Genomic DNA, 6,000 nt, shown 5'->3' on the forward strand with positions numbered 1-6,000 from the left:
GATTGTGAACTTGGGAACCCTGTTGTTCACCATCGTCTCATGGACATGGTTGGATGATGGAATCCTTCCTAACGTTTATAATTCTCCCAGATTGGTTGTGGATTGGTACATTCTATTGTTTGCTTTGTCTCATGGGCATGGTTTTGTGATGGAATCAATTTTAGTTCTAATACCTCTCATCTCTTAAGAACTAGATCAAAGGAAGTTCATAGTTGAGTTTTAATGAGATATCTTCCAATTGGATGAAGATGGGACTCCGATTCCAGTTGTGTTTTCAAATCAAGCATAGATCTCCCTGATCTCTGTAAGTAGATCCTTGGAAACCCTGGTTTCTCACCTTTGAATTTTACAAGTTTTAGTTAAATAGTTCACAATTATTCTCTTAACTTCTTCAGATTTAGATTACATCTTCTTCTAGTTCTAGTTCTAGTTACTTTCAAAATACGTACAAGGTTCAGTCCCTGTGGATTCGACCTCGGTCTTACCGAGATTATTACTACATCGCGACCCTACACTTGGGATTGTGAATATATATCTACCTTACAAGTAATACATTGAAAACTTAAGCATAATGAATCAATGAGGATACTAGAAGTAATTTTGGGTAGTGTATCTGTAACGTCTCAGAAAAATTCATACAATAACCGAGTTCCACTTCAGACAAAACCACTTAAGGACCGTATCCTGGAGTAATTTAGGCGAAATTTAGTTAAGTACTAAACTAAATAATCGGTGGATTAAGCTTGGGCCACCATTGTCATATTTGAGAAGGCCTAAAACCTTAAGTACCACTAGCTCAATACTACATAAAGACTTATGAGAAATTCCAAGAGCCTGTTGCTCTCGGGAGTACATTGAAACTCCGTATCGGACCTAGACCGCACGTCGAGGGTCCGATGACTGCAAAACTATAGGACTATGTCCGTCCTACTGGGCTTGACAACCACCGTGAGAATCAAGCCCAGATGGTGTCCAGAAATGTCCAATTTGAGCGCCAAGTGAAGTGCGTGAGAAACGCGAATCTCTTTAGAAAATGAAATGAAACTTAAGTGAATTGGGTCATTCGCTCTCACGTGAAATTGAGAATTTCAGACAGTTAGTTTCTGACCAAACTTCACCAGTAGGGAAAAGAAATTTCCCTACATATATCCATATAATTGTGGCCCCGATTGAGTAAGTATGACCATTAATCTGGCACATGTCCTCCACAGTTGATCGGCTTATCCAATCGCACCAAAATCACATCCTGGCACAGATCCATTGTCAAGGAGCATACCCTATGATGTAGGTGGGTAGTGGGCCTCACTATTAGCCCCGTTTATCAAAAAATAGTCACCCAAAGGGTATAAACCATGTATATGGTGGCCCTCGGGCCATTTGCATCACTTCTGGGCTTATTAATAGCCCTTATTTCACCCCAACCCTCTCATATACGAATTTTTAAAAAACCCTAAGGGAGAGAGAGAAAAGAAGAGAAAAGAGGAATGAGAGAAGTGAGATCTTGGGAGATCGTTGCAGGAATCCTCTCCCACGATTCCACGCACCATCTCACCTCCCCGTCGCGCTACCAAATCTCTTTCGGTTACGATTTAGGTAAGAAAACCTAACCTTAATATAGTTGTAGAGATCCAGGTTGATTATTCGTTAAACTAGCTAACATATGTCGTCATTTAGGTGCCCGATGTTCCGTTTTTAGAAACGTAGAGTTTGAACCGCGTCCGAATCGAGTATTCCGACAAAAGGTACTATAAACGCTTAGGTTATGGTTATCAATATTTTTAATGTTAGCTAATGATTTATGTCTGACTTGATTGCTGCCGTATTGTCTAAGATACGTCGATTTCGGTATAATATACATGTACGAACTATGTTGAGCAAAAGATGCATTACATGTGTTTGTTGAAATGTTTGAATGAACATTTATACATGATTGGTGCCTGCCATGATTTCTGATTTAGGATTATTCATTTTCGTATGCATGTTAATCTCTCTGTATAAGGAATTGCTAAAATATATGTTGTAACTAACCTAGTCTATGTATTTAGTAAAGTGTAGTCCAAGTGTTCGATGAATTGTCTGAACGAGAAATTGTTGATGATTCGTATTTATTACAAGTTTTAAGATAGGATTCTTAATTGCCTTATACATATGTATAGTTTCTTTTATGTAATCATATTTACCTCTACGCAATTCATCGATAAAATGCATGTGTTTGGTGACATGATCAATGTGTTTGATGAAATGCTCAAATGAGAATTTTACTTGGATTGTTTGTTAAATGCTGAAATGATTATCACATGTGTTTATTTGCTGCATCTGAGTAAGATTGGGGCTACAACGTAGCCCAGGTAATCAGTAACAGTCCCTGTTCGGGTGGCCGAATTAGTCTCGCCACATTGGGTATACTCGATGAATCCAGATCACACGACGATTGTCGACAGTGGTTAGGCCACGAGGAGTGCTTATTATGCGCTCCATGTCGATTAAGTCATCATGTACCCGTACCAATCAAACTTGCCTAACAAACCGATTGGCCTATTATATGTTTACCATGTATGGACACTACTGCTTGAATCTAAGGTACCCCCACCAATGTAAAGACCCTCTTTAACCATGGTGCCACGATCCACTAAGACTCATGAGTGAGGCATGGTGGTCTGGGATACCGTGTTCGAGCTGTCGGCTTAAGCTGGGGTGACGAGCCTCCCCATAGTGACCAGTGAGCAACTAAGACTCGTGAGCCGGGTATGGTGGTATGGGACACCGTGTTCAAGCTGTCGGCCAATACTGAGGTGACGAGCCTCCCGTAGTGACCACGAGTATAAACTCTTGAATTTCTTTATCGACTGCTTTTCATTAGGAGTGATGACCCTACCATTTGCCTATCTTATGTGCTTAACTATGAGTGACGAACCTATATGGATCCTTCGGTTCAGGTCAATGATATAAAGGGAGGTACCCTAGCTTCCCAAATCTGCTGTATGAATAAGCTTAATTAACTACTTAGCTAACATGATCATGCATTGCACTGCATTAGTTAGGACGTGCTTTAAAGGTGTGGAAGTCACATAGGAGGCAGTGATGTCATATGCGAAATTGGGTGTCGGAGTCGCTTGTTGAGGGAGCTTCGATGTGAGGGCATACATCATTACTTGCACTCCATTCCCACATTAAAAAAAGTAGCTAGGAAGTGATTGTTATGATTGCCTTATCATTACTGCTTGATTGACTTGATAACATGTTAACTTTTGCCTTATAGTACCACTGAGTTAGCCACTACAACCCTGTAGAACCATTAGATTTCACAAAACTCTTAGATCAGCAATAATTATGAAAATGCCATTAACCTAGGCCTTAAATTCTAAATCACATGGTTCTACTAAACCGTTTCATGCGAAACTTCATATCAGGCGCAATCATCATAAATTAACCGTACATATCAAATCTCAGCCATTGGATCAGCAAAATCAATAGCCAAACAAAACGTACACTTAAGATGGCCCACCAAGGACCAACGTTCACTTCCTACTCCTATGTGGACCCTAATATGAAGTTAACAAAATGAGTAGACAGAGTAGATTGCTCAAAAACATCACCATGGGCCGCACAGCCGATCCCGAACTTGTACAACGCATGTGCGTCGGCAGTGCACTGAACATAAAGTAGGGTCAAAAGTGGTTTGACCTGAGAATCTTGCGAAAAGAAAAGGGAAACGGTTTCCTTCTTGCATTAATAGCGGATAATCATCCATTATGACGATACTGGGCCACCATCATCACCCACATGGATGATCTGAGCCATCCGATGTGTTCGGGTGATAAATTCGACCAAAACCATGCCGATCATGTGCACCCATGCATGCACATGTGCCCACGGCAACAGTTGCAAGAGGTCTAGACGTTGTTCGTGAAAACGAATGGACATCATCCGCTAGGAGTGGTTGTGGCCCACTTCCATGATCATCTAAGATGATCAGTATTGTTCATCATGATCAGGGGGCAAATCTGACCAAACCCTGATCCCTCTCACCCCAACTCAATCACGAAGCCACACGCGATCCTCACCGAGATTCTAGGAAGCCATGTTTTCGTGCCCTTTGTGATTTGAACGGACACCATCCGTGGATAATCATTGTAACCCTCCATCACGATTGTGATGGAAGATCTGAACCTTCCATCTTGTCAGGATGGAGAATTCGACCAAAACATGGTCTTTTCTACTCTAAATCCTAACAAGACACCAAACAGACCATGCGTCCAGATCTCTATGCAATTAACTGTATTCAGCTTCTCTTCAAGGCCACTTCCTGATTGGCCTAGCCAACAAAGACACAATCACACGCCTCCATCTGTGGCGCATCCAGGGATGATTCAACGTCGTCCAAATCTAACTTGATCTGTGAAAGAATAGAAGGAGTTCCGGAAGGAAAGATCGCTATAACAACGATCAAACTATTTCACAAATTAGGGATTGTGTCCATTCTCTTTACTACAAAACAAGATTGCGAAAAGAATTTCACAGACACTTCTGCCTATAAAACCACCTATTTGATGGTGGGAAGAAACACCACAGCAAGAAAGGAAAGGAAAAGGAAAGAAAAGAAAAGAAAAGAAAAGAGAGGAAGAGAAACATGAGAGAGAAGGAGGTTCAGTTGACCAGTAGCAGTAAGGAGACGCACAGTAGAGAGGAGAGGAATCAGCAACACCAAACACTCTATGGATCAGAAACCCACTGATTCATTGGGTCCAACTAAGCATGAGGTAGGTCCCATGTCCAATCCTCCCCTCCTTCTAGACTTTTTCTTTCCCTCCATTCCAAACAGCCCGATCTAAGATCAACCCAACCAGAACCTAGTTGTGGAACGTAACGTGAACCTAGCAAAATCCTAGCCTGGATCACGACTTAAGAATGATCATAATCATGTTGACCTGGGTAATACAGTGGCCTAACTTAATACATCATATTAAATATGCTAGAATTGGAACATGACGACACAAAACTAAGAATGTTAAAGAGAAATCGAGATTGAAAGGTGGGGGTTTTTATCCTTTAAGCTTACTTGATTTAGAGATGATATTATCTTGACATTTACATGCTTTCATGACACTGTGAACTTCCTTGTTTTTATTTAATTTATCAACACCAACTATTTATCCTTTGGGAATAGTGGTTAAGGTGTGATGTTAATCATTCAAATTTATGTGAAGGTTTTTCCTTTAAGTTGACATTACTTAAAGTTGATATGAATTATCTTGCCTCTTACCTGTTCTCATGATTTTATCTCCACAATTGTTTAATTTATCATCAACAATTACTGACCCTTTTAGGGTTATAGTATGATGTTAATTACCAGTGATCTTTATGAATTTGTGTGGGGTCATGGATGAAAGTGCCCTGGTTTGTCAATTAGCGTGATGGTTGAGTCGGTGAATCAGGTGTGCCCCATATGAAGATTGATCGAGCTATCACTTTAACCAAATGTGTGTTCCGAGCTCATCACAGGTAAATCAACCTCTCATCCCAAATCCCAAAACACTCAAGTAAACAAAAGCCTTAAAAGACTTACAGCAACATAAGATGAAAAAGTCTGAAAACTAAAGTTTTAAACAGGAAAAATCTTCCAAGTTTTTCAGCTGAGTTCGATGACATCGAATCTATACTTATGTTCGAACTATACTCGATGACATTGAATTAGACCGATTTATGTCCAGCAACCACAAAGCATTTTGGACAAAATGTTCGATAAATCGTAGGGATCTTCGATCACATCGAATTTCAAATATCGATGGCATTAAAGGTTAGTCGATGATATCGAAGGTCTTAGAGTACTATCCATACAACCTTCTTGGAAAATATTCTGACATTACTCGAGGAATCGAATCATCCTCGATATCATCGAAATTCAAACTTCAATTACATCGAGAGCTAATCGATGATATCGAAACTAGAGAGATTGTGTCCAGCGATCTTAATAGGAAAATCAAATGAAAATGATAGAGT

The sequence above is a fragment of the Magnolia sinica genome, chromosome 19 (assembly GCF_029962835.1).
Source record: "Magnolia sinica isolate HGM2019 chromosome 19, MsV1, whole genome shotgun sequence".
NCBI classification, from domain to species: Eukaryota; Viridiplantae; Streptophyta; class Magnoliopsida; order Magnoliales; family Magnoliaceae; genus Magnolia; species Magnolia sinica.